Source organism: Nelusetta ayraudi, unplaced genomic scaffold, assembly GCF_046127955.1.
Source record: "Nelusetta ayraudi isolate G7.1 ecotype Tasmania unplaced genomic scaffold, CSIRO-AGI_Nayr_v1 ptg000169l, whole genome shotgun sequence".
NCBI lineage: Eukaryota > Metazoa > Chordata > Actinopteri > Tetraodontiformes > Monacanthidae > Nelusetta > Nelusetta ayraudi.
The window spans coordinates 1,114,509-1,135,088 of record NW_027466219.1 but is presented as its reverse complement, the minus strand read 5'-3'; the positions used below and the strand labels follow the sequence as shown (position 1 = coordinate 1,135,088).

The 20,580-nt window shown below is 47.4% G+C and overlaps 1 protein-coding gene across 1 annotated transcript in view; it reads left to right on the top strand.

Annotated features, from left to right (window-relative positions):
* Window positions 1-1,562: 1,562 nt before the first annotated feature.
* il1rapl1a (interleukin 1 receptor accessory protein-like 1a) overlaps window positions 1,563-20,580 on the top strand; it is a 151,916-nt gene continuing 132,898 nt past the window's right edge. The window contains exon 1 of the mRNA XM_076014565.1: window positions 1,563-1,850. The gene's annotated coding sequence lies outside the window, so the exon portion shown is untranslated. The remainder of the gene's footprint in view (window positions 1,851-20,580) is intronic.

The window sequence follows — 20,580 nt, the reverse complement described above, 5'->3', positions numbered from 1 at the left end:
TTGATTTTAGGAGAGCATCGCGTCATTGTGGACAGGCTGGGCTGGAATCTTATCAATTTTACAGTTTGCAGATGACACTTGTTTTTAAAGCAGTACATTGGGAGATTGCTTTTCCCAACTGTTCTTTTTCATTGTACATGTCTGTGTATTTTCATTTGACCATTTACTCTAACTAAACTAAACTCCCCAAAAAAGGAGTTTTAAACCTGTGTGTAATCCCAATAATGACCATTCGTACATTAGAGGAAATTAAGAAACATGGAATGAGATACTGTATGTTTTGCAAAATGTAAGTGTTTCCTCTATAGCTCTTATGATTGTCATGACTCTTGACTTATAAAACCAGGACAGGTTTGGCAAAGAACTTCTAAAGGGGTCGCCGTCCTAACAAGCTGCCTCACAACGCTACAGTGATGATCACTGACTGGCCAGGATCATCTGCCAACATTCAAAGACTCTCGGGATAGAAAAAGACAAACACCATCAATCCACCAACGTGTGTTCCATTCACCCACAACCCAAATTTGACCTTTACGATGAAACAGAAACTGACATAAGAACAAAATGCGCAGCAACATCACATGAAAGGGGTAAAAAAAAAAAAAAAGCCGAAGGTGGCCGCTTTGAACACCAGCTTCTTCATCTAGAACCATGTGTTGCCACGGGCGGGTCGTGTTCCGATTGAGATGGGCTGATCCGATCTGCAGCCTGTTTGGACATCAGCTCGGCTATATTGTGCACCGATCATCAGGGCGAGAGAGACTGACGGGCCTCCAGTTTTAGCACTCATCCTCCCATCCTTCCTCGCTCTCCCTCGCACACTCTCTCCATTTACTCGGACTCCCTCACCCCCTCCTCCCCTTCCTCTGTGCTCCCCTCCGGTCCGCTCTTCCTTCCTCTCTGATTAAACCCCTCTCCCTCTCCTTCTCCTTCCTCCTCCTCCTCCTCTCCAGGCTCCGAGGTGAGTTGCAGATGCCTGCTGGAATTTATTTCCCCCTCATCCATCCCGCTGTCTGATCGATGAGAGTGACGGAGTGCAGGTGCAGCCTCTGCGCGTTCCAGGCAGCGGCGGCGGGCGGCCGCGGCACGGTGCACTAGGACCGGGGAGAGCTCCGTTCTTTTCCACGTTTTGCGTTGCAACAACCACAGACCGGAGCTGGTGGAGGAACCCCCCTCCTCTCCATCACCACCACCACCACCACCACCCGCGCTCCATCCTTCTCCTCCTCCTCTCCCCCCGCCCGATCGGATCTGGCCATTATATCCATACATTTTCCTTTTTCACCCCCCCCCCACCTCCTCTCTCCTATCACCGCGGCGCTGCTGAGTTGGGGATCGCACTAACCGGTGCGTTCGGGATGGTGAAGCACCCACGGGAGGAGGATTAGGAACTGAACGCGATCCGCGTAAAAGTCAGCACTCAAGATTTCTTTTTGGATAAAAAGGGGGTGATCGTTTGGGAGATTCACCCTCTACTCGTTTTTATATACATTTTTGTAAGCGGCTGTAGTTGTGATTTCTTTTTTTTCTTCAACGCTCTACCCACAATCCCCCCCTTTTTTCCCAGTCGAAGCGCGCAAAGTCACATCTGCGTAGGAGAGAGAGCGCTTTGGCGCACTTCTTCCCCGAAGGACAGAGACAAGATCTCCATTATTTTTTTTGTTTTTCTGTTTGGATTTTAAACGGGACGATCGGCTGAATGGGTGACCTGGCTGAGGCACACGGACACGACGCCGGCTTGCACCCATTTTCTGGAAACGTGTGTTCTCTGCCGAGCCGGAGTTGTGATGTCCGGAGCTTCACACACTGACTGACAAACTGCGTCGTATCGTTTTGGAATCGAGTTGAAGGTAGGCCAGCTTTATGTATGTATTTATTTCTGTTGCCCGTCTCCTCGCCAACGTTAACGCAGCTTCTTTACGTTTGATGAAGTTCAGAGACCCCTTGCCCCCCTTTTTTAAAAACGGCTCTTCGATTATTGCGGCAATCGATTGATCGGCTGAGGCTTCGTCCGGCTCTCCGTCGGACAGTTGCAGTATAGCAGCAGCAGGAGGATGATGATGATGATGATGATGAGGGAAGGAAAACCCACGTTGGTGGGGAAGCGATAGTCATCAGTTTAGAAGGGCTCCGAGCATGCAGATGAAGGAGAAGATGGTGGTGGTGGTGGTGGTGGAGGGGAGGGGCGTTTGGGGGGGCTTTAATGAGAAGTTCAGCACCTGCCACTGACACGAGGAGAAGATGAAGAAAACACCGATCATCCCAGACTTCAAGAGAGACAGTTGCAGGAAAGGAGGGGGCGATTTAATTCCCCTCCTGTCCTCAGAACGCCGTTATTATTGTTAGTCACCCCCCGCCACCACCACCACCACCACCACCCCAACCCTTCTTCTGATGTCGCCTCGGTCTCCGTTTTTTTTTTTCTTTCTTTTTTTTTTTTTTTTCCCTCTCATGAGCTCCACGATGATGGAGGTGCCAACGAAGCCCTCTGCAGTGCAGTGAGTCTCACACGCGCACCGGCCCGCCGGGCTCATGGGGCTCAGTGAGGAAGGGATTTAGATAAAGGTGTGAACGCAGCCACAGCTTCCCCGGAGCAGTAAGCCTTATTATATGAACAATCCCCTCTTTATGGCTGGAGGAGTGTGTGTGTGTGTGTGTGTGTGTGTGTGTGTGTGTGTGTGTGTGTGTGTGTGTGTGTGTGTTGGGGGGGGGGGGGGTCTACGCTGCTGATGTAATTTAGTGATTTAAGGAAAGGGAATAAATCCAACTTGTTTTTTATATATATATATATCAAAAGAGGTTTACAGCAAGAAAATAACTCATCACGCGCTCTCACACAGGCATTTCTCATGTGTGCGTGTGTCAGGGTGCGCGCGTGCGCGCGCGCCCACTGAAGGCGCTTGATGATGTTGCAACCGTGGAGGCTAAAATTCCTCGCGCGCACGACGCCGGGAGTCGCGCGAGCGCGGCTGCCCCGGCCGATCTTGTCCGCATTGTTCCGCGAGGCTGATCGATCGACCCCCTCCTACACCCCCTCCCATTCCTTCCTCCACCCCGCCAACTGATCGACCCGCGTCCGAACCGGAACGAAGGGCGGTCCTCCTGGGCGGAACCGCGCCATCCCAGGTTCGGGCACGCACGCGTGACGCAGGAATCCGGCGTGATGATTGACGATCATCCTGTTTCCGTGACTGAGAGGGTCGCCGAATGCCCCCCAAAACCCTCGCCTCCTCCTCCAAGGGAAAATGATGATGATGATGATGATGATGATGATGGTGATGATGGTGGTGGTGGTGGTTAAACCGAGAGTGATCAGCCTCTTGTGTTGTTTCATGTTGTGTTTTGGTGCCCCGTGTGTGTGTGTGCGCGCGCGCAAAAGAGAGAGAGAGAGAGAGAGAGAGAGAGAGAGAGAGAGAGAGAGAGAGAGAGAGCAGCTCAGCAGAGGCTGTTGGTGCTCATGTGCACGTGTGCTGCAAGTGAGCACATACTTGTGTCAAGGTAGCCCCCCCCCCCCCCCCCCAGCCCAGCCCCCTTCCTCACCCACGGCACCTCAAACGCAATTAGCCGCGTCTCGAATGTATCTTGTGACGCAATAGTGCGGGGTGTGAGAAGATGTCCCAGGCTGTTTTGCTGTTGGGTGAGTTGGTGGAGCGCTGCGTGTCTCTGGTCCTGACGTGACTCCATCCAGCCTCGTCACACACGGGGCAGGACAGGGCAGGGCAGGGCAGAGCAGGGTGATGGGAGCTGTCCGTGGTGCTGAAACAGGCTGCTCCTTTGTTCAACTCCATTCTCCTCCATGTCAGAGCCACATTTTCACACATTATTAATCTATCTCGGATCCCAGTCTGTCAGCATTGAAAGGAGAGGTCATTGGAAAACGTCCACAGATCTCCACAAAACACTTTTTTTTTTCTTTCTTTTTTTAAGCCCTGTGTTTACAGCCTCCCACAAAGGCTCTCTATTGACCCCCCTGCTGGAAGCGACAACGTTCAATGACTGGATGTTGACACATTACAATGTTGAACAAAATATTGGCTAAGACAATTTGTGAATGGAACCTTTATATACCATGGAGATGCCAGAGCTAGTAAGATAATGATAATTTATACATGTAACAGCTCAACATGGGAGCTCAGACAATTTTTTGGTCAATTCTGTTTAGATATTTTTCACATATTAATACTGATTGCTGTATCTGGAAGTATGTATACTGAATCCCAGGAAGCTTTCCCACCAGGTGGTCCTGCACTGAAGTGTTTATTTTACATAAATTCACATTGTCTTTGACATATTAATACTGATTGCTGTATCTGGAAGTATGTGTACTGCAACCTTGGAAGCTTTCCCACCAGGTGGTCCTGCACTGAAGTGTTTATTTTACATGAAGTCGCATTTACTAAGTGGTACTAAAATCCACAGGCTGATCAGGAAGTGCTACGTTTTTTTGTAAAACTGATTTTTATCAGCTTCATGGAAGAGAGGAGAGAACGACCCGTGAGTCATATTTTAAAGCGTGAAAGATTTGTTTCATTTTGTTGTAAAAATGCCAATCTAATCAGGGGTTATGCACATTTTTTGCGCAATGCGCTGAATAAACACACGAAGCTCCTGAAATTTGTTGTTATTGCCGTTCAATTCACTTCCCCTTTTATTCTCTCGCCCGGCCCGAGAGTTTCTCGGCACACTGCCAGAGCCACGTATCGTACCCGCTAATGCATTTACTAGCTATCCCTTCGAGTAAACCGCCATTAGGACTCCAAATTCAAAACGGCAAATTTCATGCTTGCTGGAGAGTACTTTGTAAAGTTAAACATCCAAATGGGCCTTTTATAATGCACCGGGCTCGCAACATGCCTGCTATAAACACAGTTGGGAAACCAATATCCAGCCCGAGTGGAAATCAAATTAATCCTGGGGGAGCTGTGGTGTCCACTGTGAGACTAATAATTGCCCGCGTTTTTGCTACTCCCCGGTTCAATATTTAAGTATGTAAGCATGCGATGCGCCGTGTTTTTTTAAAAGGCAAAAAAATAGAACTAAACAAATTCTTTCAGCGATAACAGCCGCTCGGTGCACAACTGGACCTCAGGTGCGGCAAACGGTCCTCCAGTGACCAGGAAGAGCTCGGAGAAGATCTTCTTGAATTGCTTCAGCGCTGGCGGTGGTGATGAATGATGTGTGTGTGTGTGTGTGTGTGTGTGTGTGTGTGTGTGTGTGTGTGTGTGTGTCCACTAACGTTGATTGAATTAGGCCACCCTGCAGACCCATTCCTTTCCTAAGGAGCACTTGAAGGCGATCCTGCCACGAAAGTGTATCACTAAGCGGGTGGATGGAGTGCGAGCGGCGGTGTTGCCGCAGGCGGACAGCCTGCGATGGTTGGGGGTTGTGGTGGTGGTGGGGGAGGGGCAGGAACGGAGGCCATGCTTTGGGGATAGTAGCGTGGCAGATTGGGAGCCCTCGGAGCGAACGTCTGTCAGTTTGCGCCGCGGAGGGCGGAGAGGGGGCGCTGACCCAGAGCCAGCGATTGTTTATGTGTGTCACCAGAACTTTTCACACGTTAACGCGGGACGACCTTCTGTGGATTCGCACCCAGCGCTGCCTGCGACAGAAAGCGCCTCCGTCGGCCCCTGCGACAACCCGTCTGGCCCGGCGCCGGGTTTTTTTTTGTTGTTTTTTTTTTGATGGCTCTGTTTTGAAGGCTCGGTGGCTTTTGACGAGTAACCCCCGTGAGGCCACTGGTGGCTGAGCTCCCGCTGTGGCAGATTGATATTTGTAATTTAAAGGAAGCTGTCACACAGCGTCCTCCAGATGGAGAGCGCGGCGGAGGCACGCAGTCGATTCAACACGGTTTGTTTAGAAATAATCATTCTGATGTGGGAGCCGAGGATTCATTCCAGGCGTGTTGGCTCAAGGGTTCAAAGTGCTCAATTATGCACGGGCGCGCACAAACAATCGCACACGACACACACAGCCCGGCGGCTGGAACCGCGCAAGTTGTGGTTTTTTTTTCAGCCCTCGTGTCGCCTGATGAGGCTCAGCAGAGTTCAGTAATTTGTTTACCTGTTCCACAAAAGGAGTGAGATGGACTGTGGTGGTCAAGTCATCTATTAATCCATTCGCTGACAGGGACACACTCACACACACATAATGATACACAAACACATACACACACGCACGCACGCGGGCACACACTCATTGTTTTCAACACAGCGCCGTCGGAATTGATATTTGGAGGAGGGTCATGTTTTAAAAGACCATCTCCTACTTGTCACATTGATTGACAATAAAGGAACAATAAACAGCAGCAGGAGAATGCGGCTTGATTAACGGCACTTCAAAATAGCCAAATGTGCAATAAATCAGATTTCCATCTCACAAATTAGAACCCTGGCAGTTATATACTTCCTTAAAGTACCCCCGCCCCAGCCTGGAAGCCCAAAGGAATTTGCGCTTACAGGGCAAAGTGATCTAAATTACAGTTTAACCCCGTGATTAAATGTAGGTTAGGGATGTTTATTTAATTAGATTTTTGAAGAGACAGAAAGAGACAAAGCTGTGAAGAGGATGAAACATCATTACTTTGCAATCTCTCTGTTTCTTAATACCAGTGACTTGTCATAAAACACAAACGATCTGAATTCCTGTCACTTTTTTATGAGTCTGTAAATCACAACCTATAAATTAAATTAAGTGCTCAGGCAAATATGGACTTGTTGACCATAAATTTATATTTTTCAGCACAATACGCATTTCTAGATTGATGCATGAGGTGCAAAACCAAATCAGAACCAGCCGATGTTTCTGGTTTTTGACTCTGGTGTTTATCCGGCGCTGGCTGGACACAAGTTTTGGATCAAGCACTGAAAAAGTGCAGTCTGTTCAAGTCTATTGACTGAAGCCATAAAATGAAAGTCTAACTGAAGCAAAGCTGAATGCAGCGCCTCCGAGCGCCCAGCACTTTGATTTGGCCCGGAGGCTTGGAGAGGCCAAATTCCAAACTCTTCAAGTCTCAAAATAGAAATTATGAGGCAGATAAAACTTCAAGAAAGACACCCCACTCCGTGGATGAGTCATTAATTACCAGTGAAATTAAATGAAGTCAGTCAGATGGCACTTCGCAGACAGCTGGGTAGAGTTGATTTAACCGTGCAAAACAGTGAAGTGTTTGCCAGTTGTCACCAGAATGTACACATTGGAGTCATCAGCTAACATGAACTGTCTCTGATCAGCTAGTGAGTTGAGAACCTGGCTCAATCAGTGAGTATTAATTTCGACCAATGCTTCAATAAAGGTTCCATATTCTGCGTGTTTACGTAGCTGTACTATTCATCAAGGAGCAAGTCTTGCATGATTATCAGAGAATAGAAAAAAAGTTAAATTCAAACATAGAAAGGCCGGACCAACTAAAACTGTCACTTCCTACTACAGTATTGGTAAATGCTGCCATGCAAACATGCTAAACTTGACACATCTGATCCTCACAAAGCTGTGGAATTCATTTACACTTGACTTGTCTCCTTTGACGGCGCTCAGACACGCGTCTGAAGTAGCCACCTAGCCTGAGAGTGTAGTGAAATTCACTCTGCAGACCCTGCAAACTAACCGCTCTTGTTGCACACTTGTAAGATAGTCAACAGCCACAGCGACAGCAAATCACAGGCATTAATAGCGTGTCATTTTAGGGAGGGAGAGAAAGCCGAGGATCACCTTGGTAATTTGAGTTTGGGAGCTTTATGCACTCCACAAAATGACACGCGGGCTGTCTGTGGGGAAAATTGTGGGTTTGCCGCTTCAAGCACTCGGCCCCTTGCTTATTAACGTTTGCACGGCATTGAAGCTGAGCTCAATTTGTCACTGAGCCCTGTAACGAGATGCGCATGGACGTGGCATCACACTTTATACTTAATGGAGTCCATCACTGCACAGAAAGTGTCAGTGCACACGCCGGGGAAGAAGAGCGACCTCTGAGTTTAGAGGCGAGGTAAGATATGCATCGGATGTCGTCCCCTATTGTCAGCGTCCTTAAATACATTCTCAGTCAGGATGAAGACTCCAGGATGGAAAGGCAATCTGGGCCTTGAATGGAACTGTGCCTGAAGCTATGAATAGACCGTTCAGACATGTGGAATCCATTGTAGTGTTGCAATGCGCTTGGATCTAAGGATCCAAGGAGAAGAGTTGAGAGTAGATGTAAGGATTATTAGTTTTCCTTGTGTTTTGCTAGTGAGAAAGCTTCTGCCAGAGCTGTGTTTACATACAGAAATCCTGCAGCTGTTAGCTAATGTGAGACCTTTTAGCTTTAGGAAAGCTCTCGAGTAAAGGGTAAAGATACATGAATCGAGGCATGAAGATGGGAGGGCTGTTGAGGAAGAGCTCATCTGAAGCCCGGGAGCGGGCAGAGAGGAGCGTATGGATGAGGGCTGAGAGCCAGAGTGGACTTTGAAGTCTCATTTGATGAAATCCCAAAGGGCAGAGCAGTGAACCTGGCTTTCAGTCGACCACCACGGGGTGCAGGCCTGCCTCTGTAAGCTAGGTGCTTAAGCGTTTGGACCAACCACCGCTTCAGTTGGAAGGCAAAAAATTTTTTTTGTACAAGTTTTCTGTTTGAACCAAATCACACTGGCTTGAAACCTCCCCTGGACTGCTGTCCGGACCAAATAGCAGAGCTTTGGTCCAAGCAGAAGATGCAGTGTTTGTCTGGATCAAACTGAGACACGCTTTGATTGATTCCAAATGTGACAGCATTATTTTTAGTCACTGCACACAGTTAACGCAAGGCTCCCTGAAAATGTTTTTTTTTTTAACAGGCAAAAATGCATATTTATGAGCATGAACATGATCAGGCGAAGACAATCATGTAAATGTACCAGATTCAGCCATATGGACTCTTTTTCTGTCTTCGCTCTCTGGCAGGTTGATCTCATCAACGTGCAGAAAAGCACATAAACAACAATTAAAAACAGATTACGCAGCTACAAGAGCACATAAGCGCATAAGAAGACGCATAAGCCAGCACTTGAGCGCAGACACAAGTGCGTACGCACAGAGCACAATTAGCGAAAACAAAAACAAGGCTAAATCAACAAATACAAGGTAGGAGCTCATTAACTCGTCAACTGGATGATGATTTTGTTTAATACCAAGTGTTTACAAACAAGAACCTCGGTTTCGATCTCGACTTCCAGGCGTGAAAACGTCCTCAGGTCCTTGCTGGAAGTCGCCGCCGTTCCATGTCGCAGGTTGGCCACTGAATGGCTGCTTAGGACTGACTGTAGGAATTTTAATGGACGGAACCCACAGGCTACGTAACTGTAATTATGTCAGCTTGAATAGTGCAGAAGTGGTGGCAGCCTGGAAGAATGATTGTAATAGTTGCAAAAAAAACACCCTGCGATACGACCATTAAGTATCCCATTTATTTGTCTTCGTAGGGCTACAAATTCCAAGCATACCTTTTGTTTTACTTTAACTTCTAATTGATGGTGTTTTCTTTTGTTCTGTTTTGTTTAGTTTTTTTAAACTCTGTGCCGGTTTCAGCTGTTTGTTGGGATCTACTGGCGCAAATTAGCCTTTCAAGTCAGCGTTTTTTCCAGTGCCAATGTCGCTCTCGATCAATGCGCCAGATCTCATGAATAAAAAATCCGCAGGCCGCCCTGAAAATTCCAGCCTTCCTCTCGTTTTGGGGGGGGGGGGGGGGACGCGCAGTGCGACGGCGCGGTCACACGGGAGGACGGGATGACGGCGAGTCTCTGCAGGTAAAGACATTAATGCCGGAATCCACGGGGGTACTTGACAATTGATGCTTGAACTCAATTCCTCTGACGTCTTCCTGATAACCCTTTCTATCACGCTATCGCTCTCTCAGCACAAAGCCGAGATCCCCCTCCCACTCCGCCGGCGCCGCTCTCCGCCCGCTCTTTCGCACTCTTACTCCTGTCTCTCCAACCCCTCCTCCACCCCCGCTGCTCTTTGACAGCTGTCTCTCAGGAGGGCGGAGACCCACACCTGGTGAGCGGCAACAATGCGGAGACGCTTCCGGCTTTACCCCTCCTTTCGTTTCCGCTTCATACCGCTGGACCTGTCCGGGGGGCGGAGGGGGGGAATCTGCATCATCATGCGAGACTGAATAAGAGGTCATGCTGTGACTTTTCTTTAGTTTTTCTGAGGGCTGAGGCCTGCTGGCAGCTACACAGCTGCATACTTCCTACCCAATGTTTATCCCCTAACCCGGCACACCGGTTTGAACCTTCTTCTTCTTTTTCTTCTTCTCTTTTGGCTTGTTTCCTTCAGAGGTGGCCACAGCCAATCATCTGCCTCCATCTCACCCCCTTCTCTCACACCAATTAACTCCATGTCCTCTTTAACTACATCCATAAATCTCCTCCCTGGGCTTCCTCTAGATCTCCTTGCTTGTCACTTCCAACCTCAGCATCCTGCTTCTCATGTATTCATTGTGTCTCCTCTGGCCAAAGACCTCAGTCCCGGCCTCCTCTCTATCTCCAGAACATCTAATGTGCACGTTCTCTCTGATGTACTCACTCCCGATCCTATCCATTCTGGTCACTACCAAAGAGAACACGATTGAGTCTTTTTCAATCGATTGATTTTCTACCCCCCTTTGGTTTTATCTTGTGCGTCTGGCAAGTAAAAAAAAAAGCCCACAGGAAACATTAAACTGAATTGAATACATATTTATAGAAAATAAAATGTCATAGTGTTTAAAGGTAGAGAGTGTGGCGCTGCGCTGGGACTTGCTTATTGAAAGAGAGAGAGAGAGAGAGAGAGAGAGAGGGAGCTCATCACACTGAGAAGGAAGCGGTGAAATCTGGTAGTTCTGGATCTGATGGAGAAGTAACGGCTGCCAGGAGCATTCAAAGAGAACTGATTGGGTGAAATGTCTGTCACATATAAGCCGATCAGTTTGATTTTTTCCCCCTTCCCTACTGTCGGTTTAGTCGAGCGGCTACAGCTCGAAGCTTCCTATTGGCACGAGGGGTTTAGCTGCACATCAGCGCCCCCTGGGGATCTGCAGTGCACCGCAGTATCGAGCTAAACTTTGGAGGAAAAGCAAAAAAACAAGAACAAATAAACGTGTTTTCCACTGAGAAAATCCTTTTGCCTTCTCTTCTCATCTTCCACTGTGGCATGTAAAGGCAGCTTGGAGCTGTTGGTTTTGTTTTTAGTGCCGCTGTTGTCGTTCCGACTCTTAATAGTGAGATTGGTTGACTAGATGGAGGCAGCCGAGATCAGGAAAACCATCTTACCACAGTCAGCTGCCCGCATCTCTGTCCCACCTTGTCATGATGGGATGCCGAGATTCGGACGTTCCCGGAGACGGTTAGTTTCATCAAGAGGAAATACAGTCTGGGCTTTGTCGTTTTTGTGCGCGGAACTGTCTGGTTTTGTAACAAACTGCCGACGTGGGCTTTTCCCCTCGCACGGCTGGTAGGCCACATGAGCCGCAATGGAGTTGTCCTCACAGCTGTCACTTGGCATCGGCTCTGAGGCGGTCCCGTGGGTGAACAAGTAAGAGGCGACGCGAGAAGCTCCGAACACTGAAATAAACAGAGAAGTGTGGCCTCTTTCCTCTCGACAGCCACGCAAACACAGGATTCGTCTCGGCAAATCAACTTGTCTTACAGGATGGAAGACAATGAAAAAATCTCATTTAGCGGTATGATTTTATCAAGGAGATGCACTTGATTGAAAATTTGAAATCGTGTTTTCTCGTCCCTGGGAGGCAGCAGTTGAAAACCTCTGAGCTGACACTAACTTGTAAGACGGTTGTCAGAATTTTGAAAATCAAATTTGTTCAGAAAGCCGTGATCTCCCTGCAGACCGGGCCACGAAAGAAAGAGCCGGAGTGGCGGGGAGAACAGTGTTATCAAAATGTCTCTCGCTTAACTTATCGACTTGTCTCTGAGATCCACACAGATGGACTCGGCAAAGACGCACAAAAAGAGGCCACGGTTCATGAGAAATTTAAGAGACAAAAATCACAAGAGGCAATTAAGGAAGGGAGGCTGCTTTTTTTTTGTTTTTTTTAATCACATGCAGCCATCTGTGATTTGTAGCAACCAGCGTCCGAATACTGCAGTCCATCACCGATGTGGGCTCACGTGTGACCATTATTGCCATTGGTCAGTAATGAGAGGTCGCTGCGTCTCAGCCAACAGCCTGGAGCCAATTAACACTTGTGCAGGAGTTCACACCGGCCAGGGAAGCATCGTGTTGTTGCGGAATTAAATATGAAATTCTGGAGAGAGGAAACTATTTTATAGTCATTTCTAGTTTTGAATTTGTTTTAATACAATTTGGAAATCAGTGAGTGTTGGAGTTGTAGCATTGAGGTGACAAATGTTGTAATTTTATACACTTAATGTTCATGAAGCAGCTCATATACCTCATCTTATCTTATCTGGATAATTTCTTGAAGCATCCTCAGAAATGTGATTAAAAAAATGTAATTTATTATGGTCACAAAAGTCTCGGTGACACCGTGGGCGTGCGATGATTTCAAAGGTCTTCAGAGCAAAAAGTGAAGGATTTTTTTTTTTGGTCATCTGCAGTGGAAAAAGAGCAGAGAGAAGTGTGATCGACGCTGATTAGCATCGGCCCGTCATTCTGCGCTCACTCATGCAGATGTCGAAGAATTTTCCCCCACCCGCTCGACAAGTAGAGAGAAGATGGAGATGGACGGATTAAGACTGGAGGACAACATCCAGGCCCTGCCGCTCAGTCACCTACAGCACTTGGTTTGCACGGAGCATAATGCTTAAAGTTCAGTTGGCGTTGACTAAAGTCCATCTACCCACCCCTACAAGCCCCAAGTTCATATTTGTCTTTAAAAAAGAAATTGTAGTGGCGTGAACTTCCACCCAGCTCGCTGTTGCCGCAACCGTGTGACACAGCGTCCGTCTGTCAGTCTGCCGGAGCTGTGACATTGCAGTGCGTTTGGCGAAGGTCGGCGACTTCTGTGTAACTGTTCATCCTGCATATGCTCTTGTGAGCACACACACACACACACACACACACACACACACACACACACACACACACACACACACACACACACACACACTTTTGTTCTTGGCTCCAGCAGTAATCTGGCACTGGTCCTCCTGGGCCAACAGCCCTCGCCATCCATGCCGCTCTCCTCCCCCGCCTCCTCCTTCCTTTTCCTCCCCCATTCTTCATGCGCACACCAGCACCGGTCAGCCTGACCAGAGCCATCGCCAGGGTGTCGAAAAACTGTAGAGAAAGAGAGCGAGAGAGAGACGGGGGAGAGAGGGAGAGAGAGAGAGAGAGAGAGAGAGAGAGAGAGAGAGAGAGAGAGACTGTCAGCCACCCTCACTCGGAATGCCTGATTATTTCCGGCTCTGTGTTTTGTCGCGTCGTGTGACAGGAAATGTGGCAGCGCCGGGCCGCCCTCATTATAATATGCTGCGTTGAAAAGATGCTGAGCACACGGTCTGCGAAGAGCCGTGGCTGTTCACTTGGCCAGGAGAGCTTTTTGACGAAGCCTTCCCTACAGAAACCTCTGACAGGAACGTTGGTTAACGGCACAGCAGGAACACACACACACACACACACACACACACACACACGGGCGCGCACAGATTTAGAGCCGTACAGCCATTCTCCTGCTCACATAGGTCCTGTAATAAGGTTCCATCAGAGATAACTGGACTGCTCCCCTCAGGGCCCTTTTCCCTTCACTGAGACCCTCAGCAGCTGCTGCGCCGTACAGGAGATACAGCCGCAATAGCTGGATAACAATCGATGATACCGAGGGTGTGCGAGGGCATTCAAGGGTTTTTTTTTCTTTTTCGTTTCTTCGCATTTACAGAATGACTCTCCGAAAAACTTCCAGAAGCCAATTCTGTTGAAATTGGCGCAGCAAAATCCGCTTCCCTCATCTCATCTCGGCTCGACGCGTAACGATGGTGATCCATCGCGGTGCGTCGGAGGTTAAACGCAAACATAATCCGGCCGCCTTTTTTTTTACGGAGCAGCGGCCTTATTAGCGCGTTGATTTATTAACATTTAATGACCCCGAAACGATCGGGCCTCCGCCATCCTCCTGCCTGAACCGCCGGTGTTGCGAAATTGCAATCTCGTGTCGCTGCTGTGAGACCGGGGAGAACATTCACTCTGACATGTTTGGCTCACCGTGTGGCTCCATCCGGCCAGCGGAAGTTTGACATTATGAGGGCGGCAGTGGCAGCAGCAGCGGCGGCAGCGGCGACAACAACCTCTTCTAGCGTGTCTGTTTATTGGCTCAAGGACCGGCCAAACAGGTGCAAGAAGCACCTCGCGTCAAGTCAGGTCAGTTTTGGCTCTGAATCATCGGGGAAAATTTTTCTTATACTGGATTCAGCATGTTGGTTTAACAGTGGAAATTAATCGCTGTATTGTGACTTTGAATAAGTGTGCGCTTATATGCGGTTGTGTGTGTGTGTGTGTGTGTGTGTCGGGGAGGTGGGGGGGGGGTGGTTCTTTGTTGTTTCAATTAATTCTTTGTGCCTGGATGTAGATTTATTGTCTATTGTCTGGAAGATTCAAAGGACCTATTTTACCTGTTTTCCAGATATTTATTTTTTTTAGTAAATAAAAAAATAGCTTCCTGCTAAAACTGAGGCTTTTTTGGATGTTTGGAATAAGACAATATACAAAAATGGGTGTCGCTATCCATGGCAAAGGTAAAGGGCTGATGAATTTTTTGTAAAAAGAATTCCACAAGGTTAGTTGACAGTCACAAATTGGTGCTGGAAAACATCGGTGCGGCAAATTTTGCACAACACGGAGCCTTTTAACGATTGGGTTTGGAGTCCAGCTATGCGTGCTGGAGACGCTGGAGATGGCTGAAGGTCATTCACGCGTGCACGAGCTCCGTGGACGTGTTGCCGAGGTGCAGATAAAGAGGCGAGCACATGTTAAATAAAACATACTCCGTTACCTCGATTCGCTCCTTGAGATAGCATCCGCTCAATATGATCTTATCAGTTTTGCTTTGTTTTAGGGAAGTGGGCGGTCCTAAGGATTGGCTATTGTTCTGCACCACCCACCACTTGTTCTCATTGGCCCAGTTGGAGATGAGGCCCATATATCTTTCTCCACCAAAAGTGACAGCATTTTTGGCACTTTTTTTGTGAGCAGCAGGCTGAGAGAAGACACTTTTCCACCTCGGTGTGCATCTGTGACGCTTTTACTCTCGCCCTGGTAAGTTGCTTTGCTTTGTGTTTGAGACGGCTGATGTGTTTCGTCTTCCGGGCCGAACCGAGTGAGCTCGTTTTTTTTTTTTTTTGTATTTTTAGAAATGGTGCCTCGGGAAGTCAACTCTGCTTTGTTTTTGTTGATTTAACAGCAAGCTTTTATCAGTCAACTGTGGCGCCTTACTTCAACGTAATGTCCTCAAGAGAAGGGATCAAAAACTGGTGCAGGACATCTTATGTATCTTCTTTTCCAAAATGCAGGACCTTTTCCCCCCAAATGAAACCATGTGGTTTCCAGTTCAGACACTATAGTGTTTAGCCAAGAATAGACCCACATCATTGTCATACCATATAGACGCGATACGCTCATAATCAAAGTTTAACCTCAAAAGAAACACAATAGACAGAGGCCTTTTATACAAATGCAGTGCTGATCTCAGCTTCAGTTCAAAAAGCTTTTGCAGTAGACACCAAAACAGACCAGAACAAACTGATTTTACCGCATGGCTTATGTGCAACGTTCTACCTTCTCAAGGGTGAGAAGAAGCTTTTGTCAGCATAAGTCGCTGAAACTGCACCAGCCTCTCGTTGTATCTCGGAACCTCTCCTCAACCCTCCCTCCATCTCTTGCGTTCTCCGTCCCTTGGTTCTGCTCTCCGTGCCCGTCGGTCCCTAGTCAACCAGAGAATCGATTTTTAAACAGGCAGGTCTCTAGGGACCGGAGCAGGGGAGCATTATTGGCCTCATTTAGGCTCCATTGCCACCGCGATGGCTCCTTTAGACAATAGGGTAGACTCTGTCACGGATGCGGCGGCGCGAAGGCACATTCCGGACTGAAAAAGCGCTCAGGCCAGCACTTCTCGTCTTCGGGGAGCTTTGTTTCAGGAAAACGCTGTCGGCCTGAGAGGATGGGCCGCAGTGCCGCTCCACACAACACTAATGTAGGCACATCCAGCACATTTCACAGCTGCAGGCAAGAGTGCGGCAAATGTATAGTCTTTTTCTACATTTTATATATATATTTATCTATGCATATATATTGCACACCGCTTTTCCCACAGCCATACTTTCTTGCACAGTCCGCAACTTAGAGCAAAATTTTTTTGTATTTAATACAGGCAATGCTGATTCTCCCCAGAGGGATGAGCTCCTCTCTGTATACTGTGCGTGTGTGTGTGTGTGTGTGTGTGTGTGTGTGTGTGTGTGTGTGTGTGTGTGTGTGTGTGTGTGTGTGTGTGTGTGTGCGTGTGGCAGACAACAGAGGTGCGAAAAGCAAACTTAGCTTCTTTTTTTTTTCAGGATCGAACCGTTTTGAGAAAACAACCCCGGTGTGTCCATCCGAAACAGCAACAAAAACAACAACAACAACCCGAGTACAGAAAATCTACCAAATTGTAGTCACTTCCCAAGTGCGTCTCACTTTGCGGTTGCACCAAACTAAAAGCAGTTTCATGCACCGAAATGGCAGGGTGTGCCCAACGGACACATAAACAGCGGGTCGACCTGAGCCTGGTGTTTTGTTTGAGCGCAAACATGCCGAACCGTAACTGCCGCACACAACAGCCGCCGCGCACCATTGTCACTTTGGCAGAAAAGCGGCAGACGCACTTTCATGAAACTACTCTGGCATTAGCCGCTGCACTCGCGTGGCCTCTAACGGCAGCTGCAAATATCAAACTATAATTAGGCCAGCGAATGGCATTTCATTCTTTGCTCAAATAAAAATCCATGCAAAGCAATCAATAACCTTTTGAAAGTATTTTGACCCATTTAAGCCGCCGAGAGGACGCAGTTTGGGAAATCTGAGGTTGTTGATTATTCAACGATGCCACCGGAGGATGAAAACAGTCGGTGAGCTGAGTCATCGCACACAGACGGTAGAATCCACTGTGTTTCAGACACTTCAATAAAAAAGGGAACCTACAAAAGAGAAAAGACTGAAAAACTGGTCTGCAGTAATTTAAATGCGCAAGGAAAGTATTGCCACTGTGCTCTGTTCAAACTCGTGTGATCAAAAATTTCAAGTCAATATGTTGATCAACGCGTAAATCTATACATAATGAAGCTTAATTAGTTGTACGAAATCATTTTTGTCTTGTTTAATTTTTAAAATTGTTTCTTTATATACATATATATATATATATGTATATATATGTATATATATATATATATATATATATATATATATATATATATATATATATATATATATATTATATTTTTCTTTTTGTTTTGCTTATTTCATCCACGTTATTTTGCATGTTTGAAAAAGAAACATCAGCCTCACATCAAGCTAGAAATCCTTTCTATTCACCACACGAGAGATTTGTACAGAGGTAGCCCAGATCATGTGACCTGCACCGGTACATTATGGATTCTTAAGCAAAACTCTGAATGCGTCATTAGCCTTTTCATTTTCGCTGCACTGTAAGAGCACGACAAGTGGGGCTATGCGGAGCGGAGCGCTACAGTATCTAAAGAGGTCTGCTTTTACATTACCGGCACAGTGGTGGAAAATTGTGCGTCACTTTCATCATCAACAGGCAGAATGAAATGCAGCAGGGTTATTTTAGAGGCCCTTGTGTGGGATTTCCCACGGCATTGAAACATGATGCAAATAAATAAATAGCTATATGTTAATACGACATCGCATTATATCCACAGCCTTGTTGTCACCCTTGTCAAAGCTGTCAGATGTTAAGTGCAGACTTGGACCCGTCCAGCGGTAGATGGCACATCACTCTGTAAATTGTCCTCTCACCGCAGCTGAAAGGTGATACTGACACTCTTCCTTATTTTCTGACGCCCCACTTGGCACCAGCTGTGACACCGGCGGGGGCTTGGGGGAGTCACAAAAACCAAAGCAGATCAATGTTCTGGGCAACTGTAGTAAAATAGTGGCACAACGTGGCTGCTTCCTTAAAAGGAGATTGACTGGCAATGTTGATATAAAAGCTTAGCATTAGTGAATGGCAACACAGCGGCTCCATGTTTAACCGATCCTTCCGGCTTCTTAAAACCCAAAACACACATGTGAAGCCACCCGATGCCAAAAAAAAAAGATTCCTCTCAATGATCCGCACTGGGCCTTTCAAATTTGTGTAGTTTTTGATAAAGAATCCCACATAAAAGGAATAAAGGAACAACAGTGGGCCCCGTGCTGGTGCTCGGCGGTGGTTTTCAGGCGGTGCGTGTCAGCACTAAATGGGTGGGGAAAAAGCTTCGGCCCCTGCTCTCCATCAAAGGCAGTATTGACTGAAAGCATGAGTGTGTCTCTGCAGCCAGTCATCCTTGGACAGCTGACAATGGGCCCGGGTGGGTGGGTGGGGGCTGTGGATACGGCTGAAAGTAATCAACAACCTAGTGGAGTAAAAACGCTTTTGTGGCCGGAGGAATGTGGCCGACCCTCGGAACCGCAGAGCAACCCGCTGCTCGGCTCGGCTCAGCTCGGCTCGGCTCTTGAGCAATCGGTTCCAAACGCCTCTAATTTGCCTCGAAGCGCTGACGCCACCCAACCCCAATTAATTACCCTGACAGTGTTGGATATTATATGGCCGAATTGGATGCACGTGCGGTATATCCGCGTTGCCCGGTCATTCCGGGGATTGGACGCAAGGGGTAATTAATCACACTCAGTTGAGCTGGCGCATGTTGGGACCGAGGCAGGGCCACAGCTCGGCAGCACCTCGCTCGTTAACTCCGACCACCGATGGCAACACTCCGGAGATTAAGCGGAGCGGCGCCGCTCGGTTCAAAAGCAGTCAAACGAGTTACGCCGAGCGCTCGCCCCGTCCTGCCTCGCCGTTTCCCTTTTATTTTTGAGGAAGTGGTTCACTTTAACGCTCCAAGGAAATGGGGGATTGGCCCCGTGACCCAGCAGCGGAGCAGCAGAGCAGCGGAGCCAAAACCAAGCCTCCCGTAGTGTGGAATCCTCCTGGAAGTGCACCGGGCATCGCAGCCGCCATTAGAAATGTGTGTCCGAGATAGTCGATTGCAAGTGTAACAGATGTGTCCATCAAGTGCGTCTACCAACTGTTTTTATTTCACTCAAAATCAGTTTTTACGTTTATTTACATTTTGCTGTTAGTTTTTATGAGCAAATACCGTTTCTTCGTTATTTTAGGGAGCTTTTATTTTGTTAACATTAATTTGTTTCGTTGACCCTTGACACTGTAGCGACGTCACTTCCCATTGTTTCCGCGGTATTTTCCTCTCTCGGCTCCAGCCCCGGAGAGGAGAGGTAAACTGCCACAGTGCTCCTATTGAGTTCGTAAAAATGTGGGAGAAAAAAATGTTAACACTTAGCACTTTGTATGGGTAACGTGTGTTATATTTCGTTGATATTCCGCTCACTGTAGCGGGTGTGTTCTTTTTTTGTGTGCAAGTAAAACAGGTTTAGTTCGCTGGAAGGGTCGCGGCTACAGTGTGTTCGTTGCGTAGATGGAAAATGAAGCGAACTGTAGCGAGTTTATTTTATTTTTTTCTGTGTTACAGGTATGTAAGATCCTTTTGGTTCGGATTAACTTTTGAAAATGTTAAAACGCAGACTCGGCTCTCGCCCTGGAGAGGAGAGGTGTGTGTTGCGGGGAAAGGAAAGGAAGCGAGCTGCTGTAGCGAGTTTATTTATTTTCTGTTTTCCAGAAAATAAGTCCAGTTAGAAAGCAGCGCGGCGGTTGCCCACGTATCGTTCTTCACACCTAAGACACAACGCAGAGGTTGAAGCAGAGGCAGTGCCGCAGCAAGACCGGCTACACAAGCAGGTAGCATTTACACCACGTGTGAATGTTCGTTCTCACAGTGGCCGAGCCAGAATATTTTCCTGAGGGTGACGGCAGGGTGAGATTATGAGTCACAATAAGTAGATACCTGAAATGTCAACACGACTGTCTTCTTCTTCTTCTTCTTCTGAGATGCAGTACTGTGGAAGTGGAAGGCGTTTTTTCAAAAAACTCCAGTCACTCTGCTCCTGCGTTCTCGGCACGACCCCAAAATGTTTTTACAATTGTTTGTACGTTGATGCTGCCCAGGCTCCTCGCATAGTCTTTGCAAATACAATTTGATTTGATTTATGTTATGATGAGTGGATTCTGTTTTATTACAGACAAAAATAGACAAGGGAGGAAATTAATTTTTTTTGTGTTTGAATAACTGTTTTTTTTTTTATCTTCATGTTTATAATTTATCAGTATTGCATTCCTTTCCTACACACGAATACAATACTGAAATGAGCGACCATTTCCCTCGTAAGGAAAATAGTCGTTCATTTTAATCCTATATTATTGCATTTAGCATCCACATCGGTGTGCATAGTCAGTGGGAAACGACGTCACCAGGAAGTAGACGGAGGCAACCTCAAAGCCTGTGC